A 20,013-nucleotide genomic window follows, 5' to 3' on the forward strand; every position below is an offset into this window, starting at 1 on the left:
ATCATCTGTAGGTCCATCCATGTTGCTGTAAATGGCCTTTTTTAATGACTGATTAAAATTTCATTATGTATCTGTATACACACACACACACACACCACATCTTCTCTATCCATTCATCTGTTGACGGACATTTAGGTTGTTTCCATGTCTTGGCTATTGTGAACTGTTCTGCTTATGAACATAGAGGTGTGTCTGTCTTTTTCTTTTTGGACATGCTGTATGGCATGTGAGGTGATAGTTCCCTTACCAGAGAGCAAACCTGTGCCCCCTGCAGTGGAAGCATGGAGCCCTAACCACTGGGCAACCAGGGAATTCCTATGCATGTATCTTTTCTAATTATAGGTTTGTCAGGGTATATGCCCAGGAGTGGGATTGCTGGATCATATGGCAACTCTTTTGAGGGGGGGTTTGAGGAAACTCCATAGTGTTTCGCACTATAAATTGTGGCTACACCAATTTACATTCCTAGAGGCACTTCTGCATCGGCTCCAGGGTGATGCAGGGTCACTGGTCATCTGCTGCACCTGGAGGTAGCCATGGCCCCACACGTCACACCTCCAGGCTGTCGTGTCAGTCGTCCTGGGCCTTCATGGAGCACCGGTAACCATCTATCACCTCCTTTACGATTGGAGTCCAGGTTTGGTGCCTTCTGGCTAGACATTTGTGACCTGTGGGTAATCTTTTATCACTTCAAGGGCAACCACTTTCCATGGAAAACCCTTGATGAAGGTTGGTTCTGGCTGAATACAGTCTTCAGAGTCCTTGAGTGCCACCTAAAACCACAAGAGATTGCTATAGCAGGCCGGATCATTGTACAATCACTGTACAATTGGGCATTGTTTGGGTTCTGTTTGATGGATTCTGTCTAAATGCTTCCGGGGCTGGGCAGAGTCCATGTCCTAAAAACATTCTTTGCCTTTGTTCTCCTCTGAAGCCAACTCAGAGCTTATGGAGGCTCTTGCTCCTTGAGGATTTTCTCTTTCTGTTGGCGCTCTTTTTTAATTGGAGGGTAATTGCTTTACAATGCTGTTAGTTTCTGCTGTATAACATTGTGAAACACCCATGTGTTTGCATGTATCCCCTCCCCCCTGAGCCTCCCTCCCACCCCACTCCCCGCATCTAGATTATCACGGAGCACCGAGCTGAGTAGTATTGACATATATACCCCTACCATATGTAGACTAGCTAGTGCGAAGCTGCTGGATAGCAGAGGGAGCTCAGTTCTGTGCTCTGTTGGCATGTCTGGAGCGCACCTGGGATGCAGTGCTCTGCTGGAGACTTGTAAAAATGAATGGCGTCCTTGTACTTTTCTTCTTTGAAATAAGAGTTGCCAATTCGAGCATAAGCTCTGGCCATCTGTTGACAGTCCTTCTGGCCCACTCCAGCGGTCTTCTCACAAAGCTCCCGGCCTTCACCATAGTCACCCTTCGCAAAGAACGTGGCTGCTTGATTGGTCACGTAAATCATGTTGGTGGAGTCCAGGCCCGTGGCTCTGTCATGGAGCTTCAAGGCTGTGTCAAAACCTTTCTCCTTATCAGCCCCAGTTCTTTGTCTTTCAGTGCCTGCTGCTTCTCTGGAAAGATCTTCCTTTGGCTCCGGCTTGGGCTGCTTTGGGGGAGGAGATGGTGGTGCCGGTGCCGCAGCGTCCTCCTCCTCAGGCACACTGCCCACACTGCCTGAGGAGGACGCTGGGAGTAGAGCAGTCATGATCAGGGATCTTGCAGGTTTGTGTCCAGGTTGAATGACTTGTTTCATAGTTGCTCTGTTCGTTCCTGGTAGGTAGGGTTAGTGGGCTGCGTCCTTGTCCTGGGATCACTCCCCAGCTTCCAGGACAGATTGAGTGTCCTGAAAGGGCTCATGCATTTCTTCTCTGCCAACCAAGCCTCCATGATCTGTAAACCTTCTTTGAGCTGAGGAACGTTTGCCTTATGTGAATGTTTGCCTTATGTTTTAAACCCGCCTCAGAGGTTTGCTTGGCTTCTTCAAATTCGTTTGTGAACTCAAGAGCCTCTAGTTTTCCCGAGTAGCCCTTGCCCCAGTCAAGCTTGAAGCTGAGAGTTTTGCAGCCATCCTCGGAGGGGGTTTCTACTGTCTGCTGCATTCATTAATTCTTGGTTCATGTTTTCCTGTCTCCTCCTGGGCCTCGTTGCCTTAGCTGTGTGCCAAACATTTTAAAAACATTAGCTTGTAAAATGTTTCGAGGATTAAGATAATGTTATCTTCCACCAGAGGCAATTTCGTTTTCCTATCCCAGTGCCTGAATTCGTGAGCAATTCAAGATAATTGTAATCCAATTTTATGAATTGAGACTGAAAACTGGGCTGCAGTTTATGTGAGATATGGCTTACTTCCAGATCACCCTTACTCCCACGATATAGCCATCCCAGTGTTCCAAACCAATGGTCTATGGGTTTATAAGAACATAATGCACACCCTACCCCAAACTTTGGCAGGTCCTGGACTTCAACTTTTGTCTCTAGAGTAACCTAGAAGCTCTTCAAAGTACTGATCAGCTTCTCAGCTACCTTTTTATGATAGACAAACAGCCCCATGGGAAATGCAGCTCTGAATGCTGAACCTTTTTTGTCTCCTCCTCGTATCTTGGTCTAGGAGTTCTTCACTGTTGTGTTGACTCTCTGATGCCTTCATGCAGATTTCTATTTCGCTGCAGCCAGGGTTTCTATTAAAGGTAGACATTGTGCTGGTTTTCCAATTTTTTCCTTGGTTAATGGGATTCCCTTGTGGTTTAGCCAGTAAAGAATCCACCTGCAATGTGGGAGACCTGGGCTCAATCCCTGGGTTTGGAAGATCACCTGGAGAAGAGAAAGGCTACCCACTCCAATACTCTGGCCTAGAGAATTCCATGGGATCACAAAGAGTTGGACACATTGTGCTGGTTTTCCAAAGCGACTTTCACTTTACTTTAATGGGCTGTTCATAGTACCTACCCCTTGAGTCAGGAGCAAAAGCATGGAATTGGAAATGTGCCTGGAAAGAATGAGTGTTCCCACTTAGCCCAAGTGGAGGGTGCTTGTTGGGGAGACATGGAGATGTATGAAGAAAGCAAAATCATGAAGGGCTAAGAGCACCTAGAAGTGTGGGTTGCCTGGAAGGGATGTGTGCCCCCAAAGACTGCCCACTGCTCCCACTGAGTGAGCTCTGTTCATGTCAGCTGAGTCAAGTGCTGCCAAGTCAGAGAAGGGAGGCCAGGCATAGTTTCTACCCAATACAGGTGTAAAGCCAGGGCTAGGGCAATGAAAAATAGAAAACCCCAAATAACAGTGGCTTGAATGACATAGACATCTATTTCCCTCTCATACCAAACAAGCTTGGAGGTGGATAGTCCACAACTGGTCAGGTGCTTCACAAGGATGTCTAGGACCCTTCCTGTTTGCTTCACCATCTGGCATTTACAGTCTCTACTTCACCATCTGGCATTTACAGTCTCTACTGCATGGTTCAAGAGCTTGAGTTTCACATTTCAGTCAGCAAGAAGGAGAATGACAAAGAGTAACACTTTTTCCTTTTGGGGACATCCTTCATGGTGCTCTGCAGTCCATGGGGTTGCAAAAAGTTGGACTGAGCGACTGAACCAAAATCATGGTGCTCTTATCCTATTGGCCAGAACCAGGTCACATGGTCACACCTACTACAAGAGAGGCTGGGATATGTAGTCTTTATTCTGGACCACTGCATGCCCAGCTAAGAATAAGGGATAGTTGGGAACTTCTCCAGCAGTCCAGTGGTTAAGACTCTGTGCTTCCAATGGGGGGGTGGAGGTTCAATCCTTGGTTGGGGAACTAAGACCCCACATGCCATGCAGTATGAAAAAAGAAGAACAAGAAGGGGGGATAGTATTAGTAATGAAAAATAGGAGAAGTATTCGGGGAAAACCAGTGGTCTCTGCTAGTGCCCTCCCCTTTCCTATCCTGTCCAGTCCCTCTCCTCCAGGAAGCCTTCCCTGACATCTCCAATACTTAATAAGCCCCATTTCCTTTGCTTCACAGTTCAGAGAATCTGACCACTGTAAGGAAATTTTGAATAAAAAAAAAAATTACTAGATTTTTCCAATGGAAAACTATGTACTGTTTTGATTAAAACCATTCTTCTGAAACTGTGTGTATACATATATATATTTTTTAAACAAACATTTTTTTTACAATCTTATGTTGAGGATGACTGATAGCAATGCAAAATAATTGTTTATAATCAAGCAAACAAAAAATTTTACAAGTATTTATAAATCTATTTAAACATTTATTTCATTAATGGTTCCCTCATTAATACTGAATTAAACACAATCTTTAACATGTGTTCATTTTTCCATCTGTATGAGAGCCATGATTTTCCTTTCATTCAACTTTTAACACCACACACAGCCTGACTTGGTAAGCAGGGGAATCCAGCCAGAGGGTTTCAGCAGGAGAGAGACCAGTCTGGGTAGAAGAGACCAGTCTGGGTAGAACAACCCAGGACAAATGGCATTAGGTGTCAGACCCCTGACATTCCTTAGAGGATGCACCTTTGGAGATAAAGGGCAGGTCTGGGGCCAGGTTTCCTGCTTGGGCACTGTCATTACCCGGGGCAGAAGGACAGGTAGCGGTGAGGCAAAGACGGGGGAGAGGCAGCAGAGGCAGGAAAGCAGTCAGCTGGCCTGATTCAGCTGGGATTTCTGCTTGTCACTTGCTCCTGACAGGGGCTCACAGAGTGATTCTGACCCTGTCAACATGCTTGGAATAGGTGGGTTGACACCCTGGGTACCTGAGTGATGTGATGATGGGCAGGGCTGTAAACTGAGACCCTGGGGGAGCCTGGGCTGGGTCCTGGAGGGAGCTGGGGAAGTGGGGGCTCTGGAAAGTGGCTGGACAGTGGGGAGGGGTCTGCCCTCCCTCCTGTGCATGAACTGAGTTAGCTGTAGAGCTTTGCTAAGGCTGTTCTCTCGGCCTAGAACACCATCCTGGAAGCACAATTAAGGGGAAGGTGCCACTTCTCTCATACCGCTTCTCCTGTCCCTTCCCAGAGCTAGCATGTGGCCACCTCAGCAGCCATGGGCAGGGGTGGGAGTGGAGAGGAGCATGGGCTGGGGCTGGTCTGGGGAGTGGGCCAGGATGAAAGTCAGCCAGGCAGAAGAGCCAGAGGCTCATGGAGAATTGAGAATTCAGCAGAGGATGCAGAGGGTCCTGCCTTCCCCCACTCTTCTCCCTGTTCCTCCCGTGAGCCTCCTGTTCTGTCCTGGTCAAGTGGCCAGAGCCCACAACCATCATAGCAGCCCTTCTCTAAGGAGCAAAGCAACGGGGGATTAAGGTCTGGATGGGCAGGCACCTGCCAAGGGGCACATGAGTCATGTAAGCTGGTCCCCACCCCACCCCACCCCACCCCTACTGCTCTCCTAGGGGATTGGGAGCCCAGAAGAGACAGCCAGGAAGGGAGGACCAGCTTCATACCCACCTTTGAAGCCAGAGAGGCCTTACCTCCGGAAGGTACATAGGCAAAGCTGAGCATCCGCCGGCCCCACTGCTGGTGTGTCTAGGCAAATGTCTGCCTGGTCAGTCCTGGGATGACCCGTCCTGTTTCTCCTCTTGGGATCCCCCTCTTGCTCACTGCTGTACGGATCTCCAGGACTCTTTGGGTCTCCTCACACCCTCTCTTTTGGTGCTGCACGAGGGTCATGGGATGACAGCCAGTGCAGCCCTCCTCCTGCCCCAGGAATCCACTGCCCCCAGTGATCACAGAGAGGGCTCCCCTCTGTACTCAGCTGTGTTATGGAACAGGGCATGGAGACGGAGCAGAGCTCTTACACAGAACAGCAGACCATATAACTGGGCTAGACTGTGGTCCTCTCAGGGCTGCGGAGCTGGGAGGAGGGGAGGCCCTGATGGAGGGGCCTGAGCTGGCCCATGAGAAGAGGAATATTACCCAACACTTGGCTCCGGACCCTGCCCCAGAGGTTGTGAGTCTTTGAAAAGTTTTTATTGAAATCCTTGATCTGGGGCTAAGATTCCCGCTCAGTTTATTTCAAGGACAAAGACAGGTTATTTCGGGTGTTGGGATGGCCTTCCTACTGGAACACAGGGGAAGAGCAGAGACAGCCCAGGTCTAGCTCAGCTCAAGTGCAAGTTCCAGCACCGACGCTGACACAGATTGAGCCTCATCCCCATGCATATCCTAAATCCTGATCCTAGACATAGCCCTGAGCCCCAGTCCCTAGTTCTTAATTGAGCTTTCTCTGTGAGATTGTTCTCAGTCAGCAGGGGCTTGATGGAGAGAGAGAGCATGTCTTCATCTCCCACCGCCGGAGCCTAAGCCCAGAGCCCTTGCGCAGTGGTGTGGAGTGGTCCTCAGGCGCATTTCTATCCCTCACCCCTCTCCTGTCCCTGGGAGCTCATGTTTTGACCATCACTGCTAAGCCAGCCTCAGTGCTGAAAGAGTCTAGTCCAGCCTGGCCTGGGGTATGAGTGGCCTTCACTCTTGGACCAGAGCCATCAGAAACCAAACCTTCCTGGTCCTGAGGGTGCCTGGGAAGGGGGCAGCCCTGCCCATCTAGGCGGAGGTTGGCGTTGCTGCGCTCATCATCTCCTTTGTGGAACACTGACGTCTCCGGAGACAGAGGCTTCCTGGCATCACCAGGTAAGACCTGGGCATCCTGGGTGCACAGGAGAGGGAGATGGAATGGGGGTGCCGGAGTGGGTTGCCTGGTCTGGGGGATGGGGTCATGGGCCAGAATTTAGACCTGTGGAAGGGCAGGTGGGAGAATGGGGGCAATGAAACTAGGCCTGGAGGCAGTTGTCAAAGAACAAAGCCTGCCCTTAGGAGGACATCGACCCCAGAGCCTAAGGTGCCTGGACCCTCAACCTCTTCATGCAGAAGGGGCTGGGTGCAGATGGCTGTCTCTGGGTATGCGGACAGAGTAGCTTGGGTTTACAAAGCAGTTGAGCTGTGGTTGAACGGCAGGAAAAGGGCTGGGCTGGGGCGTTTGCCTGATCCCGGGATGATATATGTGTTAGGGTGGGGTTGGGTCATCGGGGAATTTTTCCCTTAGAAAGAGGAAGGGGTACATTCAGGAAGGAGTTGCTGGTTGGTGGCTAGAGGCAGGCAAGAAGGGCAGGAGTTTCTGGTCTGATTTCCTGCTGTGAAGGGTTCTAGGGATTATCTCCCCTTGAGGGGTTTCTTTCTGCCTGTTCTGAGTGACCTGGGACAGGTCTTGGACCCTCCTGGAGGTCACGCACAAGCCAGGAGCCTGGTGGGAGAGGCTTTGAAAGAGCTGAGAACCTCCTACGGCTGCCGGGTGTAGGGAGAGGTGTGGAGCATGGTCCGAGCCCCAGGCCTAACTGGCTCCCATGAAGGCACCAGACCCCTGCCCTTCCTGCCCTCAGTAGCTCAAGGCTGCTTAGGGCCACCCTCTTCCTTCTCTTCCTGTGTCTTCAGGGGCGAGGGGAGAAAGGAGGTGGTGAGAGGAAAGCAGGACTGACCACAGCAAGGACCAGGAGGAGGCTTTGGGTCTGCCCAGAATGCCGGGTCTGCAGGGGAACCTGGGGAGGACCCTTGACCTAAAGCCCACCCACCTCCACATCCAACAACCCCAGTCCAGGCCTCTGGCCAGGATTCCACGTGGGCCCAGCGTAGGGGGCACGATGGGGACTATTCTCTGATCTGCTCTCCTCCAGACTCCCCTCCAGCCCTGATGGGGTGGTAGCTGGGGCAGGGAACGGGCATCACTGCCCTCCACCAGGTCCCATCCCATCGGCACACCTGCAGGGCTCCCACCACAGGTACCACCTCCACCACCATCACACGTCTGCCATGACTGCCGCTGTCTCCATAGCCACCCCCACCCCACCATCAGCACCACTAACACCCCTCCTACCCCTACCCAGATCATCGCCACTGCTGAGACCCTCACCACCTCCATGAAGACCACCCCACCCCTAGACCAGACAGAACTTTTCACTCTTCTTCAATAGATTTTCAAGCCTATAACCTCTCAGGCTGTGGGGCTGGCACACAAAGTCCCCATTCAACAGAGCCTGCCGCCCAAGGGGAGAAGGGCTTTGCTGGAGGACACAGGGACTCGTGCCTGGGCTGCAGGGCAGGACTGTGGAAGGAGGCCAGGCAGACGCAGCTCAGGGCATAGCTGGAGGCTTCGGCTGACCAGAGCTCATGGCTGGGCAGCACCTTTTCCTGAAGGGAGATCTGGAGGGAATCTTCCACCTGCCTCCTCCTATCTGGTTCTGGGCTTGGCAGCCTGAGCGGAAGCCCTCGGCATGGCTGGGCAGTGGCTTCCATCTGCTGGGACTCTCCTGGCTGGTAAGTGGGGGTGTGGCCCCAGGGGGCCCGTCCCAGGCCCCGCCGGCTCACTTCTGGGACTCTCGTGGCTCCCACATCAGGGCTGACCTTCCTTATCCTCATGTCAGCCTGGCTTTGTCAGCTCAAAGGATCCCCTTCTCGGGCTTGGGTCTCCCCAAGGGCACTCAGTGTCACTCACTAGGGAAACCTGGCGTTGGGCTGGCCCCAGGGGGCTCAGTGCACCCTTGCAGCCAGAGGTAGCATTATGACTTTCAGAGATGGGGTCCTGCCCATCCCTCACCTCTTTTAGCCCTCAAGCATCCTGAATTCTGGAAATGCGACGAGGTGATTGCCTCGTTCCCTTACTGGAGGCTGAACAACACTTGCCAGCCCCCTCCAGCAGCCTGGGCCTCACCAGAAAGGATTTCCCTGGGGCAGAAGAAAAGAGTGGGACCCTTGAGGTGTACCCTCTTACCCTCGCAGTCCCCTCTTCTGGTGGCAGGGCAGGGTTGCCTTGTCTCTGGTGGGCTTGGATCAGAGAGGGGAGATTTCTCTGGAGGTAGAACAGTGGTTCAGGGCAGAGCCGGGGCCAGGGTTTGTGTCTCCGTGGGTCCCCTAAAGCAGGGAGGTGGCAGTGGGGGCAGGCACCTGAGACTGTGGGCCAGTTCCCAGCCCACTGAGCGGCTGATAGAAAAGGGCTCTCCTGGTTTGCAGCTGTCCTGGTGGTCTCGGCTCCCTCCCTGCCCCTTCCTCCTGCTCACGAAGACCTGGGCCCATCTCCCTGGACCTCTGGCACATCTGCTTTGCAAGGTGGCAGCAAGAAGATACTCTTCCCATCATTAAACCACTTGGTGCCAGTCCCTGCAGGGGTCTCTCCCTCAGCCGAGAGGTCAGGGGAGGCTCCTGGCAGGAGGGCAAGAGGCCTTTTCCCAGAGGCCCCCGGGGACCAGCAAGGTCTCCTAGGCTTCCTCCTGGACTTGCAGCTCCTTCCGAACCAGACTGCCCCTTTGGGACCCTCTGGTGCCCCAGGAGCCGCCACACACAGACCAGCTTCATCCGCAGTGGCTGAGCCTGCAGCCCACAGCACCCCCAAGTCCCAGCCAGTGTCCCATGTGGCTGCGCCTGGAGATGGAGAGGAGATCTTGGTCCCTGGGTCTCCAGAGAAGGCTGCCGCATCACCACTGCAGGCTTCTCCCCAACCACAGTCCCAGCCTGTGAGCAGGCACCTCTTCAACCCCAAGGTCTGGACACCGTCTGCTTCAGGGCCCAGCAACTTCAAGCCAGCGAATGCCCCACTTCTGACATTGGCTACAAGGGCCCCAGAGAAGGCCGTGTCCTCAGCACCCCAGGGCCCACTTGCATCTGCATCAATCAGTCACATGTTGGCTGCAACAGAGCCGCTTCCTCCTGTAGCAACAGTGCGGTCAGTGCTGGACACGGCTTCTGCGGCCCTTACAGTGGTCTCGGGCTCCTCTAGAAATGGTCTGGTGTCCAGTCTGGGCCTGGGTCCTTCAGTATCGCCATTGCTCTCAACAGTACCCTCTTCACAGTTGTCATCAGCATTACCGCCACCATCATACCCACTCGCATCCCCATCACCCTCATTGGCATCACTGTCACCCATCGTGGGCCCAGGTTGCCCCTTCACCACCAGAGCCAGAACCTCCCGGGACACTTCTGCATCTGTGCTCCCCCGCACAACCACAGGCCGTCTCGTCGAGGTTTCCAGTTTTCCACCTGCCCAGCCACCTCCGGCGGTTACAGGGATGGCTGCTCTTCAGTGGACAGTCCAGCCTAGGCCATTGGTCCCTGCTAGCCCAGCCTCTTTAGCCACCCTCTCCCTCAGATGTGCCCTTGGCCTTCCTGCTGGCTGCCCCAGAGTCCCTGGAGGTGTGGCCTCCCCCCAATCGCCTTCCCTGTCTCGTCCCCGTCAGACTGTCTCATTGCAGGACTCGAGATCCCCCTCCCCACAACCCAGGCGTGTGACTCACTTTGTGACCTTCAGGATCACCAATGAAGCCTCGGTGGTGGCACTTGGGAACCCTGCCTCCCTGGAGTACCAGCTGCTGCGTGACAACATCCGACACCAGGTGTGGGCTTCTTCCTTCATCCGCTCAGGAGTGCTGACCCCAGGCCAGCCCACCCCGCCGCTTGCCTCTGAGCACACAGGCCTGCCTCTATTCTGTGTTTTGGCTCCTGCTATTCCTCCACTACCCTGGCCCTTGGAGGGGCCTCCCCCCACGACTCAGACCCTGGCCCCACGGAGCTGGCATCTCGCCCTCTGTTGGCTCCCTTCCCCACACTGTCCCATCCCAGCTTGCCTCTCCCTGTGAACCACAGCTCCCTGGGGGTGGCTGGGCCCAGGGCGGGGTGCCCACAGGGGCTCTGGAAGTATGGAGTGAGTGAAACCCTCCCTGGGCTTCTCATTGGTGTGGGGAGGAGCATGTGGGTGCACAGTGGGAGCCCAAGAGGTAGAAAGCTGACCCTGTCCTGTGAGTGGCTCCAGCAGGAAGGGGGCCCAGGCAGAGACTCTTGCAGAGACTGAGTACGGGGAACTCTTACAGGATAAGCAGAAGACTGGATTGGGTAGCTGGGGTCAGGGGGTGCCCAGAGAATACCTTTCTGAGGAAGGAGAATTTAAACTGGGATGGACAGAAGGCTAAGCCAGATGAAGTGAGCAAGCGTTTCCTAGACAGAGGAAACGGATGTGTGAGGACCTTGAGGTAGAAAGGTGGGTAGAGGCTGAGGTCCAGGGTCACAGGTGAGAGGCTTTCTGGAGAAGACTCGAGGCCTGGGCTGGGCTGGGGAGAATTAGGAGGAGAGGCTGCCGCCTGCAGGGTGGTGGCTGCGGACATACAGGCTAATTGGATTGGAGAGCCATTTTCAGTAAAACTGCAGTGAAGGAAAGGCCTGGGAAGGCTGTGTGTTTGCTGGATAGCTGAGGGCGCCCTGCGGTTCTCAGTAGAGGGTGGTTGGCAAGTGGTCTCTGTTGGCCACGCGGGGAAGGCTTGGGTGGCCCCGGGCTATCCAGGTGGACAGTGAGGCCACTGCAGGGCCCGGACCAGAGATAATGAGGGTGAGCTGGCGCTGTGGAGAAGTGGGGGCTTGAAGGCTCTCACCTGGCTCTGTCTGTCCCCAGCTCCAGTCCCTCTATCACGAGGCCTTCTCCAGCTTTGAGGGCGTCGGCGTCCTGCAATTCAGGTGAGCGAGCGAGTCTCTCAGGCTCCACCACCCATCTGCCAGCCAGTTTGCACCTTCTCAGGCCACAGGTGTACTCGGCCAGGCTGCCCTGCCCTGCCCAGCTCCACCCAGCGCCTTGAGGGCCAGAAAAGCCCTCAGCGGGCAGGAAGGAGGCCCACATCTGGTTGTGCCTCTGGCTGTGTGAACTTAGGGGACCTCCCGCCTACTCTGAGCTCCAGTTCCAGCTGCAGGATTGGGGCAGGGGTGCCAGGTTTGCCTGAACCTGGTAGAGAAGGCAGACGACTTCCCTGGGGCCAAGAGCCCTTAAAAAATGACATGTGCCTGGGTGCTAAGTCACTTCAGTCATGTCTGGCTCTTTGGGACCCCATGGACTGTAACTCACCAGGCTCCTCTGTCCATGGGATTCTCCAGGCAACAATACTGGAGTGGGTTGCCATGCCCTCCTCCAGGGGATCTTCGCAACCCAGAGATTGAACCCACGTCTCTTACATCTACCTGCACTGGCAAGTGGGTTCTTTACCACTAGCACCACATGGGAAATTAAAGGACATGTAAGCAAGTGCGAATTCTCTGGGGTCGGGGGGTGGGCTCTCTGGTTCTGAGCCTCTGAGGGTGCTGTGAGAGTCCTAAGGCCAGATTTGGTCAGCAGATGCCAGTCCTGAAATCTTATAGAAAAGGTTGAGAAAGTCCAAACCATCACAGCCCCATATGAGTTGTGAGCTCAGTGTGGACCTTGATGGAAGCTTGGTTATACCTAGTGATGGGAAGTTCACCACCATGTTCCTTGACCCAAGTTGGTTAGAAAGTTTCCCCTCTGAACCGAAATCAGTCTCTGGATTCCCTGCCCTGGGTCTGAACAGAGGCTTTGTCTTCCCAAACCCAGGAGGGCACAGCACAAAACGGGTACTCTGGGGAAGGATGAAGGAAGGCTGGGTCCTGAGGCTGCTTGTTTTCAGATCTTTCCCCACAAACTCCTTCAACCCCGTGCTCAGGCCAGGCTGCCTCCTTGGGATGTGGCCACATGGCCCACCTCCCACAGGCTTACAGAGATTCCTCAGGCCTGTCACCTCCCTCTCTCCTGACCCCCTGCTCCTTGTGATACCACCAAAGATGTTTTTCTCAGCCTGGGTCAGGCTGACTTCCTGCTTGCTCACAGCGGCTGTTTCCCTGGGCGGGATTCCCAGTGTTCCCATCAGAGCCAGTTTGTTGGGCTGTCCAAGGGGACTGGCTTTCCCAGGCACCTGCTGTGTGCTCTGCTGGCTGCACCATTAGCCCCCACACAGCCCTGCTGCAAAGAATCGTTATCCCCACTTTAGCCCAGCTGAGGCCCAGAGGGGTGATGCCACACAGCAACCCTGTCCACAGCTCCCTCCTTCCTCAGGACCCTGGTCCTGTGCACCAGCCAGGTCTTCATCCATCCCTCAGGGTTCTCCCTGTCTCGCCTGGACCCCTGGTAAGGAGGAGTCTGTCCACAGGCCCAACTCCACAGCTGTGAATGCCTCTCTTGTGTTTGGGGGCCACGTCCCGGGCCCCTCTGCCTGTGAAGTCCTCTGGACCCTGCACCGCTCAGTGAAGGCCGCAGGGCGGATGCTGGGGAACCTGTCCTTGGATGAGAGCAGCCTCGCCTCGGATGGTGAGTCTCTACCCGCCCCTCTTCCCCCACCCCCTTCCTTGGTGCTTATGGACAGCTGGGGGTGCTCCCTAGAGAGGTGCACCCCCTTTCCCAGCCATGAGGCAAGGGCTGGTGGATCAGGAGGCTCCCAGGGCCTCCTGAACTCCTAGCCGTGGCTCACAGGGTCCAACCTGACTGACCTGGCCCTGGAGACCCTCAGCATCCATCTCACAGCCATGGAGCCCTTCCGTCCCCTGCTCCTCCTGCCCGGCTCTGCCCCCTTTGTCCTGCTGGAAAAGAAGATCCTCCCACAGGTGAGGTGGCCTCTGGCCTGCCCTCCAAGGCCTGGGACTCACTTTGCCTTCCTTGACTGCAGGCCTCTGTGGCTTGGGGGTGAGGGGTGGGGCAGCCCCCATCCATGGCCCTACGGGAGGAGGCAGGCATGAAGGGCACACAGCCCTACCCAATGGCCCCCAGTTTGAGGGATGACATTCTGCCTGACATTGGGGAAGTTGTCTGGGGCAGGCAACAGCTCATCCCAGGGGGTTATGGTCAGGCTCTGTAACCAGACACCCCTACCCAGGTCCAGCACTAGGGTGAGCAAGGGAGGCACCCAGAACGCAAGGTTTAAGGAGCTGCTCAGTCACCTCACCCCAGTCCTCTCCCTCCCCACCCCACGCTGGGTCTCAGGAGAGAGCTCCAGGCCCACTCTCACCTCCCGGACTCCCCACAGGTCACAGCCTTGGTGGCAGAATTCTATTCAGCACATCCCCAGGAGGGCCCCCTGCTCCTCTTCAGGTGGGTGGGGCTCTCCCCCTGCAGCCCAGCCTTCCCTCCTCCTCTCTCGGGGGTTGCCCTGGGGCAGAGAGGGCTGTGAGCCAGGCCATGGGAGCTGTGGGCTCAGGGGCCACCAGGGGAGAGTTTTGTCCCAGGTACCCCCAGCTGGTCCTGTAAAGCTCTGCCTTAGGAGGCAGGGAGCCCTAAGCCTGAGAATGTGCTGGGGTGGGAGGCTGGATGCCTGCTTCTAGAAACATGTCCTGGCCAAGCCTGTAACCCTTGCATGCCCCCCTTGTACTTGCCCTAGTAATGCGGACCAGTGGGTGGGCGTTTACATCGAATACAAGTTCCAGACCCCCGTAGGTACCCACCTCCCTGGCTTGGCCAATTACCTGGCCCGGAACATAATGGATCCTGCTGTCCAGAAATCCAGCATCATGGCCAACGGTGAGTCAGGGCTGGGATCCCTGGGTGTCCTTGGCCGGCAGCCTCTTAATCTCTCTGGGTCTCAGTGTTCCTCCTTTGGAGAATGGACAGAACTTCATCTCAGTCACACATACTCTTGTCCTGGGGCCACAGAGAATCAGATGTGGCACGTTAGATGGGGAGCTGGATAGACAGGCTCTGTGGCCCATCGTGTCTGTCATAACTACGTGACTGCTCCCTTATAGGGAGAAGGCAGCCACAGACATGACATAGACAGATGGGCGTGGCTGCGCGCCAGTACGACCAGAAGGATACAGAGACCTGAATGTCGTGTAATTGTGCAACAGGTTACCATTCTTTTGATGTTTTTCAACTATCTGAAAAATTTTTAGCTCATGGGTTAAGGCACTCAGACTGGATTTGGCTGACTGTTGGCTGAGAGTATAGAGGTTGGGGTGTGCACCCCAGGGCTCCCGGGAGAGGGGCACAGGCTGATGCCCACCTCCTCGCCCATCTAGGGGAGAAAGCAGAGCTGGTGCTTTGCAAAGTGTGGCTGCAGATCCTGGACCAACCCTTCACCGAGGCCCTGAAGGACAAAACCAGCCCTAAGTCCTGGAAACTTCGGGGGCAACTGACGAGATGGGTGAAGTGGGGAGGGGGAGGGAAGAGCAGGAGGCTGGAGGCCTCAGGGAGGGGCCCCAACAAGGCTGCAGTAAGGCCGTGACCCTCTTCGCCTTCTCTGCTCCCCAGCTGACCGCCGTCCTCAGGCCTCTGCGGCCCTTCGGCCAAGTGGTGGTGGAGAAGTTCCAGTAAGTCCTTAGAGGCTCTGGGTGACCTGGGGCCCAGGGCTGGGCTCTGTGGACGGGTCAGGGGCTCAGAGAAATGGCCTTCCTGAGTGAGGCCCCCAGATTCTCTAGCCTCCTGACACTGGTGATGATCCTCCGGCCAGGCCTGACCCACTGACCGCCAGGGTGGCCGCCACTTTCTTCAGGCCTGCGCCGGCCCGAGCTGTCGTGCAGGGCTGCGTGCTCCAGGGTCTGCGAGCCCTGCAGGAAGCTGAGGGCCTCTCTGTGAAGATGGTCATCCCAGACCTCGGTCAGTGCCTCCCTCTCTATCTTCTATCCATCTGCCTCCTGCCTCAGGCCTTTCGCCTCGCTGCCCCTGGTTGCCCTGACTCTGTGGTCTGCCGCCCCCTCCTCCCCTCCCTTCTTCCTGCTGCAGATCTTTAGGGGCCAAGCCCAGCTTCCTCTTCCTGGGAGCCCTCCAAGGCGGCCCCAGCTTCAAAGCTCCTTTCTTGTAGCACTTCTGGGCAAGGACCCCTCACTCGGGACTTCTCTGCAGGCCTGGCTGTGCCTTCTCAGGGGTCTGTGGTCTAGAAGAATGGTGACCAACCCCAGCCATCTCCCTGCTTTCTTCCGCATCCTCAGGTCAGCCTGATACCTCCATCTCCTGCTATGCTGTGGCGCTCATCATCCTGGGTCTCCTGTTTATTGCGCTCATCTTGGTCCTGGTGAGTGTCTGTCTGGGCCAGGGGTGCTTTCCTGAGAGACATGCTGGACCCTTGACCCTCTGAGTCAAGGTGAGGGCTTGTTTCCCTCCTGAGCCCACCCAAGGGAGCTGACGGTCTTCCAGCTGGAAAGCTTGGCCTGACCCCACCCTTCCCATTGCAGGTGTGGAAGCGGAAGACCTGCTTTGGCGTGTCCAGCCAAACACAGTAAGGCACAGGGGTCAGTCCCTCTGGGGTGTTTACTCTGGGTGGGGTCTGCCTCCCAGCTGCCAAGGCTTTGTGCAGACATTTCCCAGTGGGTGTTGACAGAGCCTGGGCAGTACAATCACTGTGGCCCAAAAGTTTACACCCTAATGGGGGCTGATCCTGGGGTGGTGCATGGGCTCCACTTAGCCTCAGAAATGCTGCAGTGGGTCGGTAGACAGAGACAGAACCCGGGGCCCCACACGGCCAGGAGAGCTGGGACAGGGAGAGAGATCTGGGGGTGGGAGGGGTTGCCTCCACCACTGGAGCACCAGGCAGTGACTCCTCCTCAGCTTGGGAGAAGTGGGGACCCCAGGGCCAGGTGGACGCGGAGGAGGGCAGGGAGGACCATGCTGGGGTACCTTGTGATTCCTGGATCCCAGTTTTTGTCCTTTCCTCCACTCCCAGGTGCCCCTTCCTGCTGTTGCTCCTCCAGTGAAACCAAGTTCCAGACCTCTCCTCCTGCCCTAACCTGCTCCCAGCCTTCCAGAGTCACCGCTCAGGCCTGAGAAGCAGAGCCAAAGCAGAAAGGCCCTAGCCTGAGGTCCCTACAGCATGGGGGGCTTCCTCCCTTTCAGCTCCACCAAGAACTAGACTCCGAGGGAGCAACAGAGGTGGGCTGGGGGGAACAGCACCTCATCACCCCCACCAGGGAGACCAGCAGGCGTTAGCCACAGCAGCCACCCCCACTCAAGGTCTGGGAAAACCCTCCAGGTCACCGTCATACTCAGGTCAGGCCGTGGGGAGTGGAACATGGCAAGACAGAGGCTGCAGAAGATGCGGGAAGGGGAACAGAGCTGGCTTCCTTGCGCCTGGCCTGACACGGTAGTGAGGCTACAGGGATTACTGGCCTCAAGACGAGCTCTGCTTGTTTAGGGTATGGGGAATTAAATAGCAGGAGCAATCAGGAGTTGGTGTAAGGTTGCTTTTGTTTCTAGGCAGTCATCTGACAGGAAGACATGCGAGAGGTTGAGTGGAGGAGGAGGTGGGGCAGAGGACTGACAGGTTCAAGGGTGGGGATGGGGACTCCTGGGGGGCAAAGTGTGGTCCCAGCGTCACCTCCGCCTTAGGGCTGGCCACCCTCAGACCAAAGGGCTTTGGGGGCTGGTGGCCAAGGTGAGGCCTGGTTGCTACTCAGCAAACCAGAGCACTGGGCGTGCACCAGGGGAGGTTGGAGCCGCGGAGCAGGCCCAGTGCTGAGAACAGACTGCCTGGCTGGGAGACCTAGCATGGAAGCCAGGCTAAGAGCCCCTCAGAGGCCTGAGGATAGGGCCGTGGAGGCAGCTTTCCTGGAGGACACAGGTAGGTGAAGGCTATCTCTCATAAAGCTCAAGCAGCTCCTGGGCCCCCTGGGACGTGAGAAATCTGGTAGCACAGAGGGACGGCCTTTGAAAGTCTTTACAATATTGCTTCTGTTTTATGTTTGGGTTTTGGCCAGGAGGCAATTGAGATCTGAGCTCTGAGACCAGGGATTGAACCCACACCCTCTTCACTGGAAGGCAGATTCTTAATCACTGGACCACCAAGGAAGTCTCCGTGGTCTTTCAAACCACGGGGTTTGAAAGGGAAGAATGGAAGGGGACTCCAGCTTAGTCTTACCTGAAAGGCTCCCTCTACCTAGAGAAGAGCCAGCAGGCCCAATGAGAGGACCCAGGAGCCTAGGGCCCAGACCATGGGATTATCCAGCCGAAGACAGCAACTGACACCAAGATGCCAGAGGAGGTCAACAGAAAGGTCACCACATAGAGTTAACTGCAGTTGGCAGCTACAGCTACTCGGGGCCCCACGAGGCCAGGAGATTCCTCTGTACTTCTGGAATAGGCAATCATTCATTCATACCCCTGAAGGGCCCTTGCCCCCAAGGCCCTACCCCTTGGTACCCAGAAGACCAGCACCCACCTTGGGTCAGCCCCCTCTTTCTACAACTTTTGACTCAAGGGCCAGAGCAGGCCAAGGACTAGGAATAGGCCCTGGTAGATGTTCTCCTGGCAGTCAGGATACCTAAACCATCCCTGCTGATGGTTTTCTTTTTTAAAAAAATATTTGACAGTGCTGGGTCTTAGTTATGGCATTCTAGTTCCCCAACCGGGGATTGAAGCTGGGTCCCCTGCACTGCGAGTGAGGAGTCTTAGCCACTGGCCCTCCAGGGAAGTCCCTATTCCTGCTCGTGTTTTTCTTAGGGAGGGAGGGCTATGCCAGCCTTGTTCTCCGGAGCTGCCACCCTTACCATGAGAGTCATTTTAGGGATAAAGGAGAGACGGAGAAGGCGATGGCACCCCACTCCCATCCTCTTGCCTGGAGAATCCCATGGACGGAGGAGCCTGGTAGGCTGCAGTCCATGGGGTCACGAAGAGTTGGACACGACTGAGCAACTTCACTTTCATGCACTGGAGAAGGAAATGGCAACCCACTCCAGTGTTCCTGCGTGGAGAACCCCAGGGACGGCGGAGCCTGGTGGGCTGCTGTCTATGGGGCTGCACAGAGTTGGACACGATGAAAGGAGAGAAGAGGGTGAGATAAGCAGGAATGAGCCTGAGGGCCAAGGTTGGCGGTAAAGCTTAGTCTTCCTGATCTTCAGGTTTTGGTTGCCTTCTCCACAAACCAGGCTGCTGAGCATCATGTGAGGCCTTGTATGAAAGTAGAATTCAGATACACCCAGTGACTTCTTGGGTTTGAGGGAGAGGGTACAGAGAAGGGAACTCACACGTGGGGACCTAGCTTGGTCTCTCTGGAGATAAGGTGACAATGCCTGCACCACATAAGGAGAAAGGATCTACCTGGCAAGGTGAGCCAGCCAGATGGACGCCAGGCTGGGCAGACATCACCAAGTTCTGCCAAATGGTGGAAGGGCCTTGCAAGCCAGCTCTGCAACACAGACGATCAAGTCTTTCCTAAGCCAATCTTCCCTGTGGGCCTGATGGTGCCTGCAAGACACTTCCCATGACCCACCATCACACAGACTTGTTTCTCAGCTACTCTGGAGCTGTGCCACCCCGTCCTCCAGCTAAATAGAGGCTCAGAGGTGAATGTGCAATTCTACCTTCATCATGCCACCTGCCACCTCCAGAACTCAGTTCACTCTAACAACCTAGCATTCACCAAGTACCTGTGACACAGGTGCCACCATCCCCACATCATAGCTGAGGAAAGGATGCGGAGAAAGGTGACAGTCACAGGGCTGGGCTCAGAACCCAGGCTCCTGACTCCAGAGTCTGCATTCTTGACTACGTGCCTGTGGCAGAGGTGGGCTAGCATCTGCACAAGAAAGGTGAAAATTCTGCTGCCCACCCAGGGGCAGGGCCTGCAGCCCCAGGTTTGCGGAGGTGGCAGGGCAGGGAACAAGGCAGCTCACTGGGCCAGGGCTTCTCCAGAGCCTGCACGCCAGGGAAAGCGCTGTCAGCTGAAACCCCCCACCCCGCAACATGCACTGGGAATGCAATCGGCACCTGCTGGAAGCAGGGAAGGGGCTCAGCTCCCACGGCACCTGCAGGAGTGGGAGGTGGGCAGGGATGGGCACTCTGCCTCTAAGAAAAGCATGACCCCCTGGCTACTCCAAGGCCAGGCCCAGGCCTATCAAGGTGGCTGTGTCTCTGCTGAGGAGCTGGTAGACAACAGATGCAATGTCTGTGAGGGTTAAGGACAGATGAGGCAATAGGCAAGGCAGTTATGTTCAGGGGGAGCCTGGAGGGGCCGGAAGTAGACAAAAGTCATCTGGGTCCAGGCCTGGCCCCTGGAGGGACAGCAGACTTGGGGAGGGGTGTCACTCAGCAGCCACAGTGAGGGAGTTCAGGTCCACAAGCAGTTGGCCAAGGTCATCAGCACCTGGGGACCATCCACCAGGCCTGGCTCTGTGCTCAGGCTTCTGCCAGCCTGAAGAAGGGAGGGTAGCATGCATGCATGCTAAGTCGCTTCAGTCATGTCCAACTCTTTGCGACCCCATGGACTATAGCCTGCTAGGCTTCTC

The 20,013-nt window shown here is 55.7% G+C and overlaps 1 pseudogene; it reads right to left on the bottom strand.

Annotated features, from left to right (window-relative positions):
- Nucleotides 1-1,185: 1,185 nt before the first annotated feature.
- LOC138094980 (stress-induced-phosphoprotein 1 pseudogene) lies at nucleotides 1,186-2,101 on the bottom strand (annotated as a pseudogene).
- Nucleotides 2,102-20,013: the final 17,912 nt, after the last annotated feature.

This window comes from Capricornis sumatraensis, chromosome 19 (genome assembly GCF_032405125.1).
Source record: "Capricornis sumatraensis isolate serow.1 chromosome 19, serow.2, whole genome shotgun sequence".
NCBI classification, from domain to species: domain Eukaryota; kingdom Metazoa; phylum Chordata; class Mammalia; order Artiodactyla; family Bovidae; genus Capricornis; species Capricornis sumatraensis.